Genomic DNA, 25,645 nt, shown 5'->3' with positions numbered 1-25,645 from the left:
ACTACTCGCTACTTTTTCAACACTGTTCTGGTGCAAAATTATTACTTTAAACTAACTTCAAAATATCAAAATGCCCTTTTATTTCCAGAGTCAAATTTAACACATTTAACTCAAAACAACAAATAAACTATTATTAGATAAACTTAACATCAGCGTTTCCCACACATTCATTTATTTATGGAGGATAATGTCACGCACCTTCTTTCAGGCCGTGTTTTGTGTATGTGCTACGGTTAGAAATGAGGTCATTGATCAATGATCTGAGCAGCAGCAACAACGTCATGTGTATCAAGTAATGTGTGGCACCGACATCTTTGTTCTTATTGGGCCCGCTTACTAGCGTTTCCATGGGAACTGGTCCCATTCTCGTTCCAGGTTTCGGCACCAAACCCTAATCATTACAAGTCATACGTTGTAATGAAACAACACAATTCTTAAGATCTTAAATATTTAAACCACATTTTAAGTAATAATAATAATAATAATACATTATGAAACCAACTGTAATCAATGAATAATAATTCTAACCACAATAATGTAAACTGTATATAAAAGTATCACCTGTGCTTCCAGCCTGTTAACCCAGTAACACAAACCATTTAGATTGTGTTTTAAAAAGCAGTAATTGATAAATACTTCCACTATATAAAACAACACATTCACAATCCAAGGTGTTTCCTTTGAGATGTCAAAGGAAGTGGTCAACATTGTGAATAATCTAATGCAAAAGATGTGGTGTGGTTACCTGTGTCTGTGTGAATACTGTTCAGATCCAAAGCTTGTTGTGATCCATCAAAACGTTTAGACATGCATTGCTAGAAAGAGATAAAAAACATCTTTAAAACAGTTTAAAACATTCTTTTAAATCAGGGATGATCATAGTTAACTATTATATGTTAACAGACAACAACTTTGACCAATTAATGCTAACATATTACTTTCTGCAAGTCCTAAAAAATAGATGTACTATTGTATGTATTATTTTACATGGATATTAACATTTGGCTATGGTATAATTATTTAAAATAACTCAAAGTGTCCAGTAAATTCATAAACATCATTCTAATAATAAACGTTAAAGAAAGAAAGAAAGAAAGAAAGAAGTCTGAAGTCATTGGTCACGAGTCCAAGTCAAGTCTCTACAAAATAAAAGTCTTCTGTCTCTTCTGGTTTGTAATGAACCTTCTGTCATCTGCTGCTATCTGGTCTCTGAAGAATACTGTACAGTTATATATCTAAAAAATTCAAAGTATTGACTGTATTATTATCATCCTTTATGTATTAGCATACAGTACCAGTACTGATTAGTTGGTTGTTATATGATCACTTCTATTACAATATCAATCTTTGATTTGTTTACTGCAGACTCAGCAGTCAGCTCTCCTTTTGTTGTTGGTACCGTCCAGTTTGAAGTTGTTGGAACCAAATGTGATGACTAATGGTACAGCTGCAGGTTGCACACCTTTGAACCAAGCAGCAGCCATGTTGAAAGTCTCAGGTTAATCTGAGCCTTAATCATTAAACCTGATCAGATTCAGTAAACCATTGATGCCTGAGAGGATCTATAGTGACATTAATGCTGTTCTCATACATCTTTATATAACATATAAATAATTAAAAAGGAGCACTCAGAATAATCCATGTCACTACAACTTATATCTACCTTTGAATTGTATCTTATTTTATTTTTGACATACATTTAGTTAAAAACTAATATTTTCTTTAAGAAATTATAAATATTTCTAAAAAAAACAGAATTTAAAAAATGTATTTTATAGGGCTCTACTTATCCACAGACATATTTGAGAGACACACACACCTTGCTTTATAAATATATACTGTAGTAAGAAACAGGATTGTGATAATTAAATATAATGTCTGGGTTAAAACATGTGGTATCATCTCCAACTGTGAACCACATTTTGAAAAAGCACGTCTTAATCACATTGGCTGGAGCGCTGCACATCTATTAATTATTATTGTATACTGCTACTTTTTCATTTACAATGTATGAATTGAATGTTGTTTCAGGAATAATATGTATTCTTAGACAACATTTAATGAAAGTCAACACTTACTATTAAATGAAGTAATGATCAACATTGTCATCACTGATATACCAAGTATTTATAGATACATTTTATTTAGAACAGAATGCAAAACAACTTCTGTCATGTTCATATCAGATGGTTTGGCTGCACTTGTTTTCTGCAGGAGATGCTGCTGCTTTTTGTGTTTGTTAAAACCATATTTCAAGATTTTGCCTTTTTGTAAGACTCTATGTTTAAGTATCGTTAATAAATGGCTTATAATATCACTTAAGTCATTATTTCAAATTCCTCTCAACTTTAAACATTTTTTTTTTTTTTAAACACAGTGGGCTTCACTACCCACAGACTTAGCACGTTTTCTGGGGCAAACCCTGGGTCAGGATCCAAAAGTGTGTCACGGACAGCTGGTCAAAATAAATAAATACTTAAGTTAATGTCTCTCATGTTAGACTTGTCTTTTATTTTGAAATAAACTTTTTTTTTGATAGGCATGCTGTGAAATGCATGTTGCACAGGAAAATATATAGATTTATATTTTTAAAATATTATACATGTGTGTTGTCGACAGCTATTTTTGAAAGACTAAATTTGGTTGGTTGAGTTCTAAAAAAAAGTGGGTGTGATTTAATGACTGTGGCAAAATGTGGGTCCCAGGGTGAGACCAGTTGAGAACCTGGTTTACAGGATAATAGATGAAATTACTAATAATTACAGTATTGGTTATTTACAAACTTTAAATAATAATTAAATAATAAACAGTATTTTTGTTAATATTTCTTCTGTAGTACTTAGAGGTTGTTGTTTTCATGGTACTACAGTTATTTTTATTTTTTTAAGTTATTACTAATTAATGACATTAATACTGGATATTTATGAAAACATAAATCAGATAAAGTATCTTCTTAACTATATTTACTGTAGTAAATAGAGAGCCCTAATAAAGACTGTCCACAGGGTTATTGGTGTTATTGTTGACGCTTCCTTTGGGGGTGTGACTTTGTAGACGGTCCCTGCCCACTCCTTAGCTCATTAACATAAAGTGTGTTTTTCTGTAGTTTGTTCTCTGTGTTCCACTGAGTACACACAGGTTGTTCCACCTTTACATCGTCACATATTGATAGGTGAGTGTGAATGAAGTGGGTCACCAGTTAAACTAGTCTCCAGTGTGTGTGTAACAGCGGATGAATGTGGTGAGTGAGTGAGTGAATGAATGGAAACACACGGAGTGTTCTAACCTCTTCCTTCACAGAGCACACATCTGAAAACTCCTCCGTTTCTTCTTCTCCGCTTTTCTCCATCTTTGGAGCAAACATTCCGTCCCACACATGGTCGGGATGACGAAGCTCCTCCAGCACAGCTTTCCTCCTGCAGCCTTCATCATCATCATCATCATCATCACTGTCCGTCTTACTCATACTCAGCTTCACTTCCCTCCTTAATATTTGTTCCTCTTCTTCTTCTTCTTCTTCTAGTTTAACGGTAGTCATCATCCAGCTCTGTCCGTCCTCCATTTCACTGCTTTGTTCCTGACTCTAGCTGGTTGCCAGATACAACCGACGATTCCCCGCATGAAATATGTTAAATATCCACAGAAATGCCCCAAAAACCATCCGTTCATCATCCAAATACAACAGAAATATCACATTTAACCAACGTTATTCACTGTTTCTTCAGTAAGTTAGTTATTTATCATCTCACATACAGCGGGAAAATACTCAACCTGGCAACCACTCAACTTTTGCGCTGACGTCACAACCAACTTTTTTTTAGCAATTTAATTGAAAAACCAGTCAGAATAAATGTGTTTAATGGTGATTTAAGAGTGAATAAAGTAGTTACAGCCTGAAGGATTTGGTCTGTGGATGATTTAATGGATTTCAGAGGAAATTTGTTGAGTATAAATGAATTTATGAATAAATTATTATTTGTTTGTTCTCAGAAACAATATATATTTTAGATTAATATTGTACGAGCAGTGAAAACAAAGTCGCTGTGTAGATCACATTAAATCCACAGTTGCTTTTGCCTTGTTTATATTTTTTGTTATTATTATTATTATTATTATTATTATTATTATTATTATTATTATTATATATTTCATTAATTAGGCAGGCATTGAACCATAATGTTTTTCTTCTTCCTTTGAAAATAAATTCTTTTTTACAAGATATTAACTCTGATTTTAGTAAAAATATTCTGATGATATATTTGTGTTTGCTGAAAGCTAAAGAAAATCAATTTAAACTGTTAAATAATATCTACACATGTAATGATTTCTTACATCAAATGTTTATTAAATGAGATCCTTTATTCGTCCCACAAGAGGAAATTTGAATTTCAGTTTCATCTCCGTCCAAGAAACATTAAAACACAATCACATAAAACATGGAGAACAGGAGGTATATTTATATTTATAGTAAGACAGTTGAGCTTTGTTTTGTTTACATGTAAGTATGGTACACTCAAAAGATGTAACCACATTTGATATTATTTTATAAGTAATTGTTTTGATGCCACTTATTATTATTATTATTATTATTATTATTATTATTATTATTATTGTGTACTTAGTAAAAGTAGTCCTGTATAAATACTATTGTAGAGGAGCGGAACCTTCGGCACTATAGATTGCAGTTCCCCGGTTACATTAGTGTGGACTCACTTCCTGTTTCCGCTCATACGCAATCTGGGAGAAGACGAGTGTGCATCGTGGTTCCTACTCTAACACTCTACATGTACTTTACAGGTTAGTGCTTGGTTTAAAACAACTGTTAATGAAAGCTTTAGGCTTTGTATTACTTATAAGTCACTTTGTTTTGATAAGTTGTGCAACTTGTGATGTCAGTTTTATAGACTTTAACAGCGGTAGAGCCGAGCCGCCTCGCCACGGTAGTCTCGCGATATTTAGTGTAATTCCCGCTATAGTTAAAGGTATTGTGGACGATGTTTAAAAAAAGTAACGCCCTCTCCACATTTTAAAAAAATAAATAAATAAACGCGCATGCAACACGCCTACGTGTGCAGGAGAGCGTGCACGAGCCCAGTTTTCCTCGTGCACAGCTCTGTTTACAAGTTGGTGTGGACATCGGTCATACAAGCTTACCTTACAAAAGAAGATTTGCACTTTTCCCACTATGTCAGACTCGCCACCGGTAAGTGAAAATCTATTTTCAAAGGACCCGGTGCGCACCGGGCACGAGCACGTACGACGGCCTTTAGTAAACATGATTGACAATTAGGAGGACCAATAGTCTTGATGATCCACCCGGAAGCTAAACATTGTCTACAATACCTTTAATATATGTAGCTAGAGGCACCGAAGGGTAACTGAATTTTGCACTATTTACATGGAAACCTATAGCACATTAAAGCTGCAGTATGTGTCAATTTCTGTTATTACAATAAGTCATCTGGAAATGTAATAAGCAGTTGTTACATATGGTTTTGGATAACAAAAGATGAGTGAACATGGAATTGCACTTTATTTTGATTTAATTCATCATTGTTTGTACTGGATATTGAAAGCACTGAACTGTATTATTGTAAATGAGCTTCAAAGAGAGAATTAATATACGCAATCTGGGAAAAGACGTGTGCAGCGTGGTTCCTACTCTTATACTTGTACTTATAATGTACTTTACAGACATTCTCTTTGTTAACGTGGACACCGTGCCAGCCGGGGCCCGTAACATAAGCACACAAATATGTTCCAGATTTCATTACAGGATCACATTTTTGGTCTGGATTCTGGTTTTCAGATTAAGTTTGTTATAAAGTAAAGTTTTTTTTTAAATTTTTGTAAAACTACATTTTTCATTCACAAAAGTATATATTTAAAGCTGCTTTCACATTTTCTAAATGAGTTAAACATGTTTTTAACACATTAAGTTAGTGGTCAAAAGTTTTAATTACAGTTGTCCAAATTCTTAATATAATTTACATAATGTACAAATATTTTAAGTGCCAAAAAATTCAAATATAATATAAAGACAGGAATACAAAGTGGTGGATTGAGCCGTGCTGTTCCAATCTACTCCCTGACAAAAAATTAAACATGCCTGTGGCACACACACACACACAGCCTACTCAAAGAGTAAACAAATAAATAAATAATAATAACAAATAATTTTAACTAAAATTTGCTAAATAAAAATCATTCTTATCTACAAATTCGATGAATCGATTAATTAGATTTTTTGCCCAGCCATAGCTAGAGGCACAGGAGAGTAATTGAGTTTTGCGCTATTTACATAGAAACCTATAGCACATTAAAGCTGCAGTATGTGTAAATTTCTTGTATTACAATCAGTCATCTGGAAATGTAATAAGCAGTAATTAGTGAGGATGCAAAGGCATCCTCACTATTGTATTCCGTTTTCTTTATTATTCTTATATGTTTTCTTCTTCCGTCTTGCCCTATCTCCTCCTACACCGTTTGTCCGATTTTAACAATCAAGATATCAAACCATTCAGAAAATTTGCGAGATGTATGCTATCGCTTTTATAATTTGTAATTTGTCAACTTTTTGAGTTATTTCTCGTGGAATTTTTTGCTCTCTTCCACTTACATTGAAAGTTCGAACCTTTATGACCCTCTTGTGCCTTTGACCCTCTTCATCGTTGGCCATTTTGAAACTGATCCAAACCATTCAACCTTTTTCAACTTTTTCAACCTTTTTCAAACTTTTTGAATCATTTCAAACTTTTTCAAACTTTTTCAAACTTTTTCAAACTTTTCAAACTTTTTCAAACTTTTTCTACCTCTTCAACCTTTTCCAACCTTTTCCAACCTTTTCCAACCTTTTCCAACCTCTTCAACCTTTTTCAACCTTTTTCAACCTTTTTCAACCTTTTCAACCTTTATCAACCTTTTCAACTTCAACCTTTTTCAAACTTTTCAACCTTTTCAACCTTTTCAAACTTTTTGAATGCTAAAACAATGCTATTGCTAACGCTATGCCAATGCTAATACTAGCGCAATATTAATGCTAGCGCAATATTAATGCTAGCGCCATGCTAATGCTAGCGCAATGCTGATACCAATGCAATGTTAATGCTAATGCTAGCACAACGCCAATCTTAGCATAATGCTAACGCAATGTTAATGCTAGCACAATGCTAATGCTAGCGTAATGCTAATGTTAGCGTAATGCTAATGTTAGCGCAATGCTAATGTTAAGGCGATGTTAATGCTAGCGCGATGCTAATGCTAGCACAATGCTAGCGCAATGTTAATGTTAGCTCGATGCTAATGTTAGCGCGATGCTAATGTTAGTGCAATGTTAATGCTAGCACAATGTTAACGCTGACGTTAACGCAATGCTAACTTTTCAAACTTTTTCAACCTTTTCAAACTTTTTCAACCTTTTCAAACTTTTCAACCCATTTCAACCTTTTCAAACTTCTTCAACTTTTTTCAACCTTTTTCAACCTTTTTCAGCCTTTTTCAACCTTTTTCAGCCTTTTCAATTTAACTGGTTTTAGCAATTGTTGCTAAGTTATTACAACAAGGCTATTGCTAGCTTAATACTATGCTAACGTAGTGCGATGTGGGCCAACACATGCATCCTCACTTGCATTTCTTCAGGAAATGCAAAAATTCTAGTTACATATGGTTTTGGATAACAAAAGATGAATAAATATAGAATTGCATTCTATTTTGACTCAATTTGTCATTGTTTGTACTGGACATTGAAATGTATTGTAAATGAGCTTCAAAGAGAATTAATAGGATGTAACGATTCACGATACTGGGTTCACGATACGATTCTCTCACGATTTATTTTACAAAATGGGACTGTAGACAAATTTTTTTTTTTGGGAAAAAAACTAGAAAATACTGTACTATTTTCCTTTTATTTTTCATTGTCAAAAGAATTCCTTGATAAACTATTCAAAACAATGCAATTTAACTAAAAATAAATCTTGAATGAAATAAATAAATGAATAATACAAATGAAAATGAAGCCTATTAATTTAAATTCTGGTTCTATAATAAACAATGCAAAACTGCATAATAGTTATTTTTCTTTGAAAAGTGCAACTGAAAATGTATTTTGTGCCTTAACAATTGGACTTTAAAAAAAAAAACCGTGATTGCACTGATTTATGTCATATTTGTTTGGACCAGCAGAGAGCGCTGGTAACCCAGTGGTCGGTTGGCATGCAGATATCTTGCAGTGAAGAAGAGAAGCTATGCTAGCAGACAGAGCTCATAGAAAAACGTGACTTTTACAGATATTCAAGTAATATTACAGATATTCTTTCGGTGCTAAAGGGGTAATGAATCATTTATTAACATATTTAAGAGTAGAAGGCGGCCAGAAAGAAAGTATTAGCAGACTCCGCCTGCCGCCTACACTTGTGGATCACGCCCTCTGCTGGTTAAAAAAAGTACAGCGATTCAATTTTCAGAAAATCCTCCCTCTGTGTCTCTCTCTTCAACTATCACACACAGATACACGGCCAGGAGCGTGAACCACACATGCATGGGTACGGTCGCTCTGTCACGTGCGCGCGAGCGAGCAAAGACACACACGGACGTCGCAAATGGAACAGTCTTCATCGAGGCATTACAAATAATGATTTAAAAATAATAATTATCCACGGACCACGTGTGTGCCGAACCGTGGAGAGCGATCCGTGCCGATCATGGATCAATGATGATCCGTTGCACCACTATTGACTAGCAAATGGTGTGATTTGGCAGAGAAAAACCTTTGGATGTGCTGTGTATTGACCACAGACGGCACCGCAAGGGTTAAAATGTGAACTACAGACGGTTCTACAATCTCTGTGATTTGGGAGATCTTCATGTTTTAATCCTTAATGATCTAATATCATCAGATCACACATCCTAAGCTCCTATACTATATCACCAGATACCAAGCACAGCTATCCTGCTCCCTCCTTATTTACTTTTCTGAACATCTAGTCCATCTATGAACATTTAGTACTGCATGAAAAAGTACCTGGTATTTTAGAAGATGCAGGTGCCTTTAATTAGGACATAAGGAAGTCCTTGTTCTTTTCAGCTCCCTGTTGGTCTCCTCCAGGTCTACAATGTGGTCTTCAAGATTTTTAATTGTCTGTTGATCCTTCTTGGCTTGTTCTTTGAGTTTGGTAAACTCCAGAGTCCCTGTTGGTGCCCCTGTGCACATTTATTGGTAAACAACATGATTTTATGTTTTCAGACATTCATAGGGCTTATTGTGTAAATGATTAATTTATTAGGATGTTGGCAGGTGTACATTTATAAAGATATATTAAATATAATAGACTTACATTGTTTCCTTGGTGAACCTTTAATGGTTGTCATTGAGGAGGGACCTCTTCTTTATCTTGTGACTGTTCAGCTACATTTTTCTCAACCTCTTCCATCAGGTACTGACTGGTTTCATTTGTTTCCATCTCTGCAACATGTGTTTTTTACTGAAACCAGTTTCTATCTATATGAAGTTATGAAAAACACCATCACATCTCAGCTACATTAAACTCATGGTCCTGCAGTTTATTTTCAGGAAGTAAGTCACATGTGTATTAGGAGGATATCTGACGTTTAGAACTATCAGTGGTGTGAGATGTACAGTGGACGGTGAGGGAAACTATAAGTTCCTGGACAGGAGTCCAAAGTAATATTTATCCATCATATTGGCTCTCATTATGATGAAATCCCTTTTTATCAATAATTTACATTTTTTTAAAAACATTTTTTTTTTTTTTTTTTTTTTTTAAAGTCTAGAATAGTCTTTATTGTCATTGTACTCGGTGGTACAGCCAAATTTGAGGGGTGCTCGCATAGAGCTACAGTACACCACAGAGCATAAATTAAAGAGACGTATGTACAAAGGTAATAAAAAACAACGCACAACATTTAAAAAGGTAAAAAAAGGTTTTTTTTTCTCCTAAAACGAGACATAGGTGAGTAATTTACAGAAATAAATAACAGTTTAAGGTGCTAAAGTGTTAAGTGCTAAAGGAGGGGGGGTTATGGGAGATTGTTCGTGAGTGTGTGTGTGTGTGTGTGTGTGTGCGTATCCATGGCTGTTTGCAGTCCGTATGGCCCAGGGGAAGAAGCTCTGTCAGTCTGCTTGTGTGAGACTTTGTTGACCTGTAGCGTCTTCCAGAGGGCAGCAGGTCAAACAGGGGCTGGGCAGGGTGTAAGGGGTCTCCTGTGATGGCCGTGAGGGACAATTCTGTGTCTTTTTAAGAGATATACAGTATTTGTTGTGTGGATGGGAAGTAGCAGGTTATAGACCAGAAATGAGGGTATTTTATATTGACTGTTTTCTGTTTCCATCTTAACATATAATGTCTATGTTTCCACAGGAGAATCAACAGAAGTGTAAATGACATGGATGGCAGCACTGCACAACAACAGGTCAGTGTAGCTGCTCTCCACCTATTTTAACAACTGTACTGGCTGCACAACATGCTATATTAGCCAATCATACACAATAATGCTTTGGTCATTTTTTAATTCTTCACTTTCATAAAAACACAATCCTAATATCACACAGTGGTAAATGAAGTAAAATACACTTAATATGATGCTACTGATGTCTTTTGTGTGTCTTGTTGCTGAAATGTGATATAAATAACCTTGTCTTACGTTGCCTAAATATAAATCCTTCATTTAAAACCTGACTCACTGATCATGTGACAGTACATTTATCTCCCTGGTCCAGTATAAGAATTCATATCAACAGTCAGACGACAACTATAATGTAACAGTAATGATTTCATCTCCTTCCTAAAATCACCAGTTCTACAGATCAGTAAATGAACAATTATCAGTTGTATAATGATCCATGCATGCTTTAGAAAAGAAGGTACCACATACAATCATCACCATCAATCTATGATCAGCTGAATCTATACACATGATCAGTGTGAGTGAGTGAGTGATGTCAGTGTTTCTAAGGTGAGTGTGATATGATGAGTGAGTGAGTGAAGGACAATTGTTATTTGTTCATCTGTCTTTGTGAGTGGATCATTTCTCAATGACTGGTGTTGAAATCATTGATGTCTCATGTTATTTTATTTTTCTATTGAGATCATAACCATTGAGGCCATTTTATGTCATTATATTCCTATGGAAATATTTGATCATCTTTAAAGTTAAGAAGCACATCAACATGCTGATGAATAGTTGACTTATAACTAGCGTACTGTAGTTTAATGAGATTTGTTTTAGTGTCAATATTAAGTTTTCAAACAGTGGCTGAAATAACAGGTTATTTATTTTATATCATTTTAAAAGATGTAACAAAAATGTTTTAAATAACAGCAAAGCATAACAACAGGTTACATGTATTTTATTTTTATTTGCAGAAATGCTGTACATGAATTAAGTTAACAGTAGCATAACTTAACATCTGCATTGTTTCACCCCATGAATTAAATTCAGAGGGTCAGCTCTGATAGTGGGGTCTCCTAACCCTCTTCCCCTGGTCAGGGGTCTGCAACCTTTACTCTACAAGGAACCATTTAACCTCATCTCACCTGGATTAAAGTCCTCCTGGAGCCATAAATACCTTCTCTATGAAGACAATACAGTGTATTACATTATATACAGTTATAATTATATAGAATAATGTTTGATTAAATTTGTTTTGATTTTTTTTTTTTTATTGATCATGTAAATAGAAACCTAAGAACAGCTTAAAATAAAATAAATCAACATCAAGAAATAAAACAGTATCTTGCATCTTCAAATTCTTACACATCTCAGTTTACATGAACATAGAGCTCGGCCATTTTGCCTAAAAAAAAATCAGATTTTTAAAAAGAAAAATTCAAGTTTCGATTTGATTTTTCATATTTTTTTAATGCACTTTAAAATGAGTGCAGACATCAGATTTATTGTCAAAAGTGCAACTTTATTTCTGTGATTGTCCTCAAAAGTTAAAATGCATAGAATAATCTCAAAATAAAAGTAAATAAGGCTGTTATTCAACAATTTCAAACTTTAATCCAGGTTTAAGCAAAAGTGCAACAACAACTTCACAGTAGCTTAAATTTTCTGATAAAGAAATCATATAACTACATATTCTATAACATTATAGTTAAAAAAATAATAAACTCTTCCCTTATCATCTCAGCATAGTGTGAATAAAAAATTGAACATGCCTGTGGCACACACACACATATAGCCTACTCAATGGGTAAACAAATCTAAACAAAGAGGAGGCGGGCTCACATCGGAATGCGAAAAAGTCCAAAAAAAACTGTGGTGGGAAAAAAAATAATTAAAAAAATATATATAAATAATAATTGAAACTCAAATTTGCTAATTAAAAATTGTTTTTATCTACAAATTTTTTAAATTTTTTTTCCTTGTCTGCACATGCTGTCGAAGGTTAACACTACAAGAAGTGCAATCTTTTAACAGCAATGCATATTTTATTATAGCAATTAAATAAATTTATTTATTTCATTGCATAATTGTGACCATCACCAGCCCTCCCTAGGGAAGGGTAAGAAATACTTTATTAAAGGGAGGATGTAAAAAGAGAGGGCAGTGTTACACAAGGTGAGGGGTTGGAGGGGGGTTGGGGACGTTAACAGGGAAGAGGGATACAAGATAGGATATGGAATGGGTGGGGAATAGTCAATTGGTTTCAAGTGATGCGATGTGAAATTGTGGTTGTGTATATTGTGCTTATTGTTGTATTGTCAAGCCAGTTTGGTGACCAGTGGGCGGCTTAGGAATAATAGTGGTGGCTGTGAACAGAGGAAGAAGTGAGTGGAAATTCCATAAAACAGGTATTGGGAACAACGTTCTATGGTTGAGCCCAGTATGAGTGTATCCCACAGCCCAAGGCCAGTGCATCCATGACAAATGTATTTCCAAGAACCGCCACTGCAAAACCACGAGCCGCCCCCGGGCCCGAAGAAGCAGTCAGGCCAGCAGCAAGAGCGGGCAATCTAGGGGCCCCCCGGCGACCACCCCACGGCCAAGCAGCCCCCCGAACGCCCCCCAAGATCCCAAGCTGAGAGGCAGCCATCGCCCCCCCATACACACCCGAGAAAGCCCAAGGAGCCAAGGACCCAGCGCACCACGCCACCGATCCAACCCCCAACCCCCAGACCCCCCACACCCCCGCGCCCAACCCCCGAGGGGAGGGCCCCAGAGAACTCCCTGCCCGAGACCCCAGCGGAGGAGCCGAAGCCCACGCCCAGCAGACGACCAGAGCCACGCCGAATGGGCAGCCGGCGGGCACCCGCCGGCGAACCCAGAGCCAGCAGGGACCCGACCCCAGGTCAGAAGGACCCGGAACGGATGCAGCACCAGGAGCAGCCCGCCCAGGGAGGACGACCACACCCCAAGCCGCATAAGGTACCAGGGGGCCGCTGGGAATCTCCCCCCGGCCCCCAGGCACCCCAACCTAGCCCCCCATGGCGCCCTAACCCTAACCTTTTGTTGATGCCGCCCGCGCCACGAGCTTCAGTTTTTTTTAAAGCCAGGGCCCCCTCCAAGGGCCAAGCCAGACCGCCTCACCGGGATGTGGCCCCCTATTCCGGCCCCGACACCCTGCCTCACGGGGCACTGCCCAAGCAGGGGCCGTACCAGTAGGTAAGCAAGGGCGCGGCACGCGCCACCCGCCCCGAAAGACCCCCCCAGGACCAGCCCGGCCAGCCAGCCAAGCACCCCGGGCCCCAGGAGCACCCCCCGGGACCAGGACCCCCAAGGGCAAGTCCCGGGACGCACCCCCCACCCCCCCAGGACCCGGCCACAGCCCAGCAGGACCGCACAGCCCAAGGCCAGCAGCCCAGGGCCCGCTGCCCCCCGGACAGCGCCAGCCACGGAGCAGCGCCCCCCACCCCCGTGAGCACCGGCGATCCCCACCGCGGGGACGGAGGCACCCCAATGGCACACATCAAGTGCGGAACAGCAGCCCCCAGCCAAATGCCCCGGACTCACCCACCAGTCCGCAGATGGCAGGACACCCACCAGGCAGCCGACAGCAACCTCCACCACCGGAACAGCTAGCACCGCCCCCCAGCAAACAGCATCATTCCGAGGCCAAGCAACCCCGCCCCAACCCCGGCGAGGACACCAGCACATCCCCAGCACACTCACCCCCCCCGGCGAGGCAGGAGGCCGCCCCGGGCCCGCACACCGCGGGCCGGCCCCCAAGGCCACCAGGAGACGAAACAAGCACCAAGCCACACCCAAGGGGAGGAAGCACCCACGCGCCCCACCAGGCCGACACCGCCCGGAAAGACCCCGCAAGGAGAGACCCCACAAAGCCCCCCCGAGATCCATCGCCACGCCCGACCGCACCATCCTGATGTATTTTTACTCTATGCAGTGGCCCAGCCACCAACAGAGGGGCCAGGCCCCCACCGGAGAGGCCCAAATATGTGAACCAACCCACCACCCTGTTATGGTGCCTCTCCATTCCCCAATGGAGAGGCACTTCCCTATCCCCTGTGTGAATGTGTGTGTTTAGTGAATGTATGGGGTGTAATTAAAAGAAGGGGGATGGAGGGGAGCGGTGCTCCCCATCCTGCCTCTGTGGATATATGTGTATGTGGTGTAATAGGCCGGAGGGTGTAGGTGAAGATACACCCTCCGGGGGGTGGCATGTTGAGGTGTGATTAAAATTGGAGGGATTAGTAGGGTAACTAGAGGTGGAGTGCCGCCCCCACGCCACTACATAGTGACACAGGTGGCGGCCCCCTCCACCCCAGTCCCACCATCCAGCCCCCCAAGGGTTGGGTATGGGTGTGTGGTGCATTTTGTGAATGGGCCAGACCAGCTGGGAGTGAGGTGAGTGTACATGTAGGAGGCCTGTCCGGTGTGAGCCGGGCCGTCTGCATGGCGGGCCACGCGAGAGGGTAGATTGTGCAGACGGGCAAGCGGCACTGTGGGCCCCGGAGCAGCAAAGCCGGAGACCCCCCCTTGGCACCCCCCAGACCGCGACCGCCCCGCGGAGCACGGCGGCACTCCCCACCCCCGGGCGCAGCCAGGCACCAACTTCATCCCCCGGTGCTCCAGGGAGCGACCCCCGCCGCCAAGGAGAGCGGCCGAGCAGGGGGGAGGCCCGTGCCCGCACCAGGGCGGCCCCCGGCCCCCCCAACGAAAGAGGACACCATCTACCGCCAATCTACAAATTTGATTAATTGATTAATTGTTTTTTTTTGCTCAGCCCTAGTCTGTAGGTGTTGCAGGAGGTGAAGTAGGAAGGTGCTGAGTCATTGCACAACTTGATTTATTTTAGGTTAACAAATTGTTATATCATGATTTTATTTGTCATTAATCATTAATAGCCTCTGTAAAAAATAACTATTTATTTCAATAGTTTTTTTAAAGCTATAAATAGTCATTGCATATAGTCAAAGAGCCACATTAGGCCCCAGAGCCACAGGTTGCAGACCCCTGCCCTGGGAGAACCACAGCTGAACATCTGGCCTGGCTTTTACTTTCATCACTCAAGCTGTTGGTAAAAGCAAAGTCCAAATCAAAGAACCCGCCCACATCCCTTGATGTGGGCGAGTCATTCTGTCCAGGCTGACGAGTTGATTGCTGATCACACAATTCCTGCTTGTAGTCACTATTGTATTAGCAGGCTCGGGGAGTAACGGATTACAAATAACAGTGTTACGTAACCAGGATACAAAAAACATGTAACTGTAATCTGTGACAGTATATTAAAAAATGTGTAATCAGATTACATGGTTTTTTTTATAAAAACGGGAATTATTTGAGGATTACATTTTAAAAGCAAGCAGAATATGCATCAGTGCATCAACACACAGTGCACGTTCACTACAACAAAAGAACATGTAAAACAAGCTTGTAACAATCTTGTGATGAACGTAAACAGCGCAGACACCGTGCACTTGTCTGGAAACAGACCAACGTGTCCGTGGACTCACAGAGCTGAAGAGTTTTCTAAACAGAGTTGATGGATCAGTACGTGTGTTTTATGTTTCTGTGTCACATCAACACTGTAGTACCGTGGGACCTCTTACACAACAATCTGAAGCAGGGCACGTATGGCGTTATATTTGTGCCACAACTCTGCTGTCAGTGCACGTCTGAACGTTATCACGACTGTAAATGGTCCACGTTATAAAGATTATCTGTTGATTGGATTAAAAGCAAACCAGCGAGTTAAAGACATGTACACAGAGCTGTGTGTGCATCTAAAGAAATAAATATAACCAATAGAAGCTGATTTTTCGTCAATAACTTTAATGCACTTTGTGTTTTAATTAGATAAAATATTTAATGTGACTCTTCTAACAGCTCAAGTTATAGGCCTGTACAACATTATTTAATGTATGAGTGGGGTCAGGTTCAACTATTTTATTTTATATTGTTGGAATGTCTGTGCGAATAAACATTTTCTTGTTTTTAATTTATTTATTCTTTAAAGCATTAACATTAATTTCTACAATTGCAATGTTTTAATTTTAGTGGTTAGTTCTAAAGATGGGCGATAATGATAAAAATCACAATAAATAAAAACTATTAATTAAAGAATAAATAAAAAAATTCACAACTTAGTGTAAACAGGTTCCTTACAACACAAATCTGTGAATACATCAACACTAGACACATTTAAAAAGGCTACAATAACTGCTGACTCAAACAGCTCATGAGCTGATATTTTATGGAATATATTTGTGCATGTGGATCACTATAGTGTTACTGTATGTAATTCATTTATTTCCTCACTTGAAATATTATTATTAAAAAAAAAAGCACATTAAAATCACAAATTACTTCAATAGTGTTTTTACTGCTGATGAAATATAATTAAAAATATTGCGGTTTCACAAGTTGGGATGAATTAATAGTGACATTAGTTAATATTTATTTCACACAACGTGTGACATGTTTAGCTTTTATTCTTCCATACAAGTGTTTAATCTGATCATAAACAAATCAATGGCTCTGTGGTTTTATGACAGTAAAAGATGTTTTTTTTTTTTACTTGGTCTATTAGTCCTTATATGGAGTGGTTAGCGTTAACCCTGTCTGTGTGTCGGTGTGTTAGCTTAGCATAGTTAGCTTTAGTTGAGTTTCCAGTTCATAATCGTTGCTACAGGTTCATCTCTGTCCCTGTGTTTGTAGAACTTTGGGTGGATCTGATGGAGAACTTGGACTGGTTCACTTTGTTGGATGGTTGTTGGTTTTAACCCAGTAGTGGTCTATGATGTTTCACTGCAAGGCAGCTTCTGGTAGCCGTGACAAACACACCTCACCACACACACAGCACGGTGCTGTGTGGGCGGGGTGGTGGTGCACGTCAGAGCTTCCGTAAACAACGTTCCGCTCCAGAGAATAATAAGTTGTTGACAACAAACAGTCGCAGTTTGGTTCGTGGAACATGTTTTTTTTGGGGCATTCTTGGCTAAATTGAGGGACAAGTGGCCCGTGGCCCTCGCTAATTTCTGTTTTTTTATCTGCCAAATCACACCATTTACTTGTCAGCATTACAGACATTACAGAATTATTAAGCACTTAAACAGAGCATAAGTACTCTCTGCCCCCTCTCCACCCCCCAGTGCACAGACACACTCCATCAGTTCTGAGTGTTGAAGCACTGAGACACGTTTGAAGAAAACACTGCATGTATTTCTGTTCTCTAACTAACTCTCTGTTGCTCCACAGTAACAGATCTGCTGCTGCAGCTCACTGGGCTGTTTACACTTTCTTAAAGAGACAGTGTCCTGAATGTGATTTACTTTTAAAAACGACTTTCCGCCACTCAGAGCTGCCCTGAAAGAAGCAATGCTACAGAATTAATAAAAGGGTCTTTGTGGCATTTTTCTCGACTTTAGGCCATTATTGTTTTTCTTGTAAAAACTATTAATAAAAATAAATGGTTTATATCACCTATTGCCATTTAAAGGAAAAATAGAGAGAATGAATATTGGTCCAATATCACCCAGGCCTAATGTAACCAAAGCAGTAACGTTTATCTTATAAAGGATATGAATGTCTAAATTGTGTGAAATGAGGCGTTCAAACACTGATTAAAATAGGATTTTATTAATATGAGTGTTACCTCAATAACTAATAGAAATCACTAGATTGATCTGCTACCTGGTTATGTAACAAGTGTTGCTAATGCTAATGCTACAACCACTTTAGTAAAACAAAGGAAAAAGACTGTGTGACTAAAATAACATGTCAGCCTTTTTGTTTGATGTTAATCGTACTTGGAACCAGTTTGATTAGTTGCTTACATACAATTTAAATGATCTTTTATTCCTTCTTTCCATTTAGGACGATGATTTTAAGTAAGTTTGTTTTATTAATAAATCACTTTAAAATGGTCTAAATTATTTGAATGAAAAAAAACTGTGATAAAATTGTGATTGTGAATCGCCCACCCCTCTGCTCAGGTCATGTTCACTGTGGTCGGTTGGCATGCAGATATCTTGCAGTGAAGAAGAGATGCTATGCTAGCAGACAGAGCTCATAGAAAAAACCTGACTTTTACAGATATTCACGTAATATTACAGATATTTTTTGGTGCTAAAGGGGTAAGGAATCATTTATGAACATGTTTAAAAGTAGAAGGCGGCCAGATAGAAAGTATTAGCAGATTACGCCCGCCGCCAACTCTTCTGGATAGCAAATTTAAATTTTCACAGTATCGATGTGAATCATGATACCTATGAATCAATTTTTAACTGCCTTATGATTAATTGTTACATCCTAATGAGATTCAATTATTAATGTAAATAATCAAATTTTTACTAATGCACCAAGATAAAGCTGTAGTTTCTACTATTTACATCATTAGTTTTAATGAGAATGTTTTTCATATCCAAGTAAAATTGGTACTGCTTGATATCCTTAAATCAATCAAAAGTGAATCGTGAATCAAATCGAATCGGGCACTTGTTATTCTAATCGATACCCAGCCCTAATGATACTGATACCGTTGCTATTTTTATCACACCACAGTATTACCGTATTACTGCCCATGCCTAGTGTGTGTGTGGAGTGAATTTCTCCCCGACGCGGTGTCAGTTTGGCCTGAAAACTTTTTTTAACAGCTTCCACATAGTGGTTGTAACAATACATTGATCCACATCAATTAATTAATTAATGATTAATTTACATTGATGCACAATGAAGACATGGATAAACATCGTCATCTTTAAGATACACCTTATTTTGAAATAAACATACGTCCTCTGCCACTATTTCCTGGTTGGAAAATAGACTGTAGCTCCGGTGTTAGCCCCGCCCCATCGCCGACCAATAAATGAATGATGAACCTTTTCCATCAGTGTTATATGGTTGGGTTTAGATCTAAACTTGTCATGTGGCAGTAGATTGATGCCCTAACATTACTACATGACATGTGACCTTTCATCTACAATAGTTAAAGTAGGGATGTTACATTCTGATATAGATATCTGATACTAGTCCAATATTAGCATAAAAACTATTATCACATATATAGGCCTGCTATCTAAAATGTGTGATATAAACACTCTGATCTAATCAGTTCATTCCATATTCCGCTCCAGCTTTTCTAATTAATAGGTCAGTTTTTTTCTTTTTCTTTTTTTCCTCAACGTTGCAGAATCAGTAAAGTTAAAACTGTTTCCACTGAAGACCTTCATTTTCCTCCACATCATGTGATCTCTGAACAAACTGATAGTTTTAGTCAATTTCAAAGTGATGACACTGCAAAGGATGGATGAATATTTTCTAGATCCTTCATGTTCATTCTGTCTCTTCCATCCTTCAGGTGGAGCTGATTCCATGCTGATGTTACAGGTGAATGGAGGGATTGTGGAACCACTCAGCCGTGACAGCAAACATGGACTCCTCAGAAAGGTGAGAAATGAGTGGAACAAAACCAGTGAATGTAGAACCAGTGAAAGACACCATTATGGGTGTACTCATACTGGCAGCTCAGGCTGTTCCAAGCTCACAGCAGGAATCCCCCCCTCCCTGTCCCTTTTCTGTCACGGTTAGAACGGACGTGATCACCAGCTCAACTCGGTTCCCACAGAGAAACTCATCATCTCGTTCATTTTACGACACACATGGCATTACGTCATCATTAAGCGACTCTGTTCATACCTGTCAAGTTTTGGATTTGAAAATAAGGGAATTTTTCTGGCGTCCACTACGAGCCGTCCCACCCGCCCAACCGAGCTCCGGTATTTTATTTATTTTTTTCTGGAAAAAAAGATATATAATACAAAATAAATACTAATGAATAAAAAACAAAAATTAAACAAAACGTATGTCAAAAAATAAGTAAGATACAATTACAAAGCTATATATAAATTGTAGTGACAGTGATTATTCTGACTGCTCATTTATTAATTATGTCATATAAAAATGTATGAGAACAACATTAATGTCACAGTCATCATATTTCCCCTCAGGGATCAATGGTTACTGAATCTGATCCGGTTTATTGTTTAGGTTAATTTAAATTAAGTTTTTCAAAACTTAATTTAAATGGATCTGCAGCAACTTTGAACCCTGTCAGTGAAACTCCCTATGAAAAGTGTGTTAAAATAGGACATTTGTCTCATATTAAATTATCTTCACTCTGTAGGGGGCGCTAACGCGCCAATATCCATTTTCCACATTGAGCTGGTTTAGGGCTGGGAGTTTAACAACTGATTCACAAATGTTTAATTGGTTCCTTCTCTGTGTTTAATCTCTAACTGTTCTACAGGACTCTGGAAGCCAGAACAAAGTGACACCTCAACGTTCTCAGGACCATGAAGCTCAGCCACAACAAAGAAACAAATCTAAGAGAAAAACTTCAGAGCAAAGAGTTCAACAGCAGAGCCAAGCTGGAGTTAAAGCTAAACATACATGTGACCAGTGTGGAAAGGCCTTTACCAGGAAATCACACCTCACTGTACATCAAAGAATCCATTCTGGAGAAAAAACAATTTAACTGTGACCAGTGTGGAAAAGCTTTTAACCAGAGTTCTAACTTAATGAGACACAAAGTCGTTCATACTGAGATAAAAGTTTGAATGTGATGAATGTGGAAAGAATTTTAATAATTCTGGACACCTCAGTCTACATGTCCTCATTCATCGTGGAATCAAAGCTCACAGATGTGAACAGTGTGGAAAGACTTTCACACGAAGATCATCTTTAACGAGGCACATGCAGACTCACTCCAGAACAGTGTTGTATCACTGTGACCACTGTGGGAAAATATATAAACGCAAACAACCCTCATCCATCACCTGAGATCACACACTGAACATGAAGTGTGTCCCTGTGACCAGTGTGACAAAGTTTTTACAACATATAGTGATTTTAAAACGTCACCAAACCAGCCACTCATCAGAAAGACCTCATAAATGTGACACATGTGGAAAATCTTACAAGAGGAAATCTGACCTTAATCTCCACCAACGAGTTCATGAGAGAATGTTTTCAGATGTGATGAGTGTGGGAAGACCTTCAGCACTTCATCTGTTCTCCACTCACATCTCTGTGTGGATGGAGACATGGAGCAGGAATCATCTTCAGATCCCAGCGACACACGGATGGTGACGACACCTTCTGGTTCCAGTGTTGGACTGAAGAACCCAGAGATCAGGCTGCACAGGATTCCAACATAAACCTGCTGTCAGCTGGAAATGGACACCAACAGTTCAGGAAGTTGTTGATCTTTGAAGGTGTGGTCTGAAAGAAAAGATCAATACAATGATCAGTTGGGAAAGGAAGAAGTTTCCCTTTGTTCACTTTCTATACAGGATATACATTCTATAGCTTCTGTATTCATACATGATGTATATGAAGAATGATTCACATTATTATTATTATTATTATTATTATTATTATACACTAATGACAGATTCTATATCAGGTCTGTTAAACTCATTTTAGTTGAGGGTTCAAATACGGACCAGTTTGGGGTCCAAAGGGCTGCAGATTATAGAAAAACCAGCCTTAGTTTATGAGCAACTTTGCTTTAATTTTCCAAAATGTTGTAGAATAATTTAGGAAAAATTGCATAACTTTCAAAAATTGAGAGTTCCTGCAACAATTGGAGTTTAAAAATAACTCCCATCATGTGATGTCAGCATCGAAAACCTGTGAGCTCTGCAAATATTGTGGAGTTATTTTAAAATTATTAGTTTTTTAGAGGACTTGAGATATCTACAACTGAATTAGTTTATAATTTACGCAGTTATTCATGTTTTCTGTCATTTTTACTTTCTCCTACATGCTGTTAATGCAGACCATCTTCATCATGTACCTTTGAATCTGTTTCTTTTCTCTGTTTATAAAGGATTCATATTTGTAATGAGTTTTAAATGAGTATCTAATACATCACATAATAGTATTTTCTTGATTTTAGATGTGATGTGTTTTATATAAGTATGTTTTTCTACAGTTGAAGTGAATGTGATGAAATGGTTCCTGACAGGGAAACCCTGCCTAAAGCCTGTGAATGGATCATGCAGTGTGCTGAATGAATATCAGGGGAAGGGGAGCCCAAAGTGTCCAAACACTCCCATTTTATCACCATATTTACATTTCTATCAACTCTGTGATTACAGCTCATAGATTTATTCTAACTCTGAATGTTCTTTAATCTGTTCTTTAGCCTGTCCAGCCTTTCTTTAGAACTTACAATGTTCTATGTAACCATGATAAATCCTAAAGTTCTTCTTAAATCTTCCTTCTGACATAAAGTTTGAATCAATGTAAATGTAATGATATCAAATGTCCAGTGAAGCTTTGTTCCTTTAAATAAAGACTGTTATTGTCTGTGCTGGATTTCTTTGAACAGAGAATCATGTCAGAGAGAGGGAGAGCTTTTCATTGGATAGCACATAATCCTCCATCAAACACACATGGTTCCCATGAGAAGAACATCCACTGGATGGATCTAAGAACAGGAAGTGAAGGTTCCTCTGGAAACTGAGTGTTTTAGTGAAGCTGAAGGAGTTTAAAAATAGACTTTTAGAGTAACCGCTGCTTTCACATCCAGTCATGATGTCTTTCTGACAAATTCTGATAAAATGAGTCAAACAAGTGCAGAATTCTTTAGTTTGAGATTGTTTCTACATTAATAAGGCTTTTTATTTAAATGTAGTGTTGTATCAACATCTGAGACAGTGAAAGAGTTCCTGTTTTGGTTCTAGAAGGATATGAATTATTCCCAATGAACAGCACTGATTAAAAGGGGGCGGAGTCTCCCTGTATGTGGACTCAGAGTGGAGGTGTGTCCAGGTTAATCACATGTCTAAGTGTGTAAATGAATATAATATAAAGTTGTATATACAGAACACCAGGGTGGTGCATTGACACACTGAAGAACACATTAGCTGACATGTTTCATAACTCTGATGATTCAATAAAATACAAAGTGTTTGGAGTGACTTCATTATTAATATTATGAATCCAAACAGACACATAAAGACTTGTGATGTTCTACATCCAATGTACAGCTGTGGCCTGTCCTTAGTCATTCTAAGCCAAGCAGAGTCACATTAGACACTGACACATCCATCATTAACATTTGGACACATTCAGCTGATTGGAAAGTAGATGGAGGATTATTTAGAAGTGATATCAGTGAACAGCTTCCAGTTACAAACCAGAGCTGGGCTTAGATCTATCAATGTGATCATCCAAACAAAGTCTATGATGTCTTTATGTCTACATTAGTGATGCTACATGAGAAAAACTGTCCTTTAAACAAAGAGCAGGAAGCAGAAGCTTTAGAACAAGCCTTGGATTACTGAGGCCTTAGAGACTGTATGCACTAAGATAAATGTCCTGAATAAAAGCTTTATAAACCTAAAGAAGCAGAAGATAAGCATGAATTATATAAAAACCAATGAGTAAACATTATGACAACTTTAAAATAATATGATATATATTCGGCAGTGGATATCCGTACGGTTGATGTATCAATATACCAACATTCTATCCATACGCAGCGCCCCTAATTGGCCAGTTTAGGTCACATGACTAAGACTAAACCTAATTCTAAGAATTGTTGTGATATAAGGTTATAACCTAACCCTAAGTACTTTGGTAAACATACGAATAGCCCTGGGAGTTGTCCATACCTCAACCGTGTGAATATAAACTTTATATATATTAACATGAAAAATTACAGCAGAATAAGAGTAACATTAATATGATTAATAATAATCATCAAAAAGAACAACAGATTATCCAAATAATTTAATAAAGAGTAATGATGTAGTGAAAGAATAACAGATATTAATCCTGAATTTAACAGGTATTTGGTGAATGATGGATACGACCTCACTAAGGAGATTGTTGAGCCAAGAAAACACAGATTAATGTGTGTGTGTGTGTGTAGAAGTCTATCAGTTGTTTACATGTTTTATATGTTCACATGTCTATTTTCGTATATATTGGGAACTACAGAGTACAATGCAATGCCACAACAAATTTACGATTTTGAAAATAAATGTGCATAATTATCTAATAAAATACAACATCAAAAACACTTTTACAAATGTTAAAACAGATTTACAATGGTGATGCATATATTATATGAATGGAATGTTATGTAATGTAAATAAAACAAAATATTTAACAGAATAAAGTTTAATTGTAGTTCTAATCATATGTAATATTTTAAACTTGCTTTATCCCTCCTATGATGTCTATCAAATATGCAAAAAATAATAGATGGAAAAAACTGATAATAATTACTGCATATTGTTCATTGCACTTTTATTTTGAAAAAAATAAATGTAAAATATCACAATAGATTTTGTTGTTATTGTTAATTTGATTTCTGTTTAAAACATTTATAAGAATAACTACAGATTGTTAATCACAATTTTTATTTGAAAAATGAAATATTAAAGATCCTAAAATATTTGTTCTTTGTGTTTATTTGATTCCTATTAAAGACACTTTGCTAAAAATAACTGTATATTGTAAATATAGGTTTCAAAGTTTCTTCTTGTTGGGTTTTTTCTTTCTAATGTTTTTATTTACATTTCTAATTAGTGATGAGCCTTAGGATTTATTTATTTTTAATAAAAAGATGTAGGTTGGTTAAAAAGATATAAAAACAGTGAAGCTACGCTGTGTAAAAACAATAATAATCTGATATAAAATGTCTCACTGGTACAGACTAACTGCTTGTTACTGCTGTTTTGGCCTTATTGTGTTTATTCATATTTCAGTGACTTGTAGTTCCTAGACTGCTGCTCTATCATCTGCTGACAGTGTAGATGGGATTAAACAATACTGTGTGCTAGTGTAGCGGTCTGTACTCTTCTCAATGCATTGTGTTAAGTTCTTAATTAAGACCACGTCACTTTTGGCCAACACAGCTTTTATTGGCGAAATCCTGGCATGAAATTAAAACAGTCAGTCCTTGCTTCTGCATACACACACACATATCTTACACAGAAGACAGCGTGGTCAGAACTACAGCTATTATCATGAACATGTACATAAAATGAACAAAACGTACCTGGCATGAAATTGAAACAGTCAGTCCTTGCTTCTGCATACACACACACATATCTTACACTGAAAATATAAAAATCAACAAAAATCACCCATTAATTATAAGTTTAAAGTAAATAATAAAAATAAAACCGGAGCTCAAGGCCTG

At 37.7% G+C, this 25,645-nt stretch overlaps 1 long non-coding RNA gene across 1 annotated transcript; it reads left to right on the top strand.

The window, feature by feature from the left end:
• The first annotated feature begins 4,718 nt into the window (after positions 1-4,718).
• On the top strand, positions 4,719-19,814 carry LOC114460483 (uncharacterized). The gene is made up of 3 exons (XR_003673649.1): positions 4,719-4,797; positions 10,380-10,431; positions 19,784-19,814. It is a non-coding gene; the product is annotated as an uncharacterized LOC114460483 (long non-coding RNA).
• The last annotated feature ends 5,831 nt before the right edge of the window (positions 19,815-25,645 follow it).

Source organism: Gouania willdenowi, unplaced genomic scaffold, assembly GCF_900634775.1.
Source record: "Gouania willdenowi unplaced genomic scaffold, fGouWil2.1 scaffold_44_arrow_ctg1, whole genome shotgun sequence".
Classification (NCBI taxonomy): domain Eukaryota; kingdom Metazoa; phylum Chordata; class Actinopteri; order Blenniiformes; family Gobiesocidae; genus Gouania; species Gouania willdenowi.
Note: the sequence above shows the minus strand (reverse complement) of the source record. Positions and strands in the feature narration are given on the sequence as shown.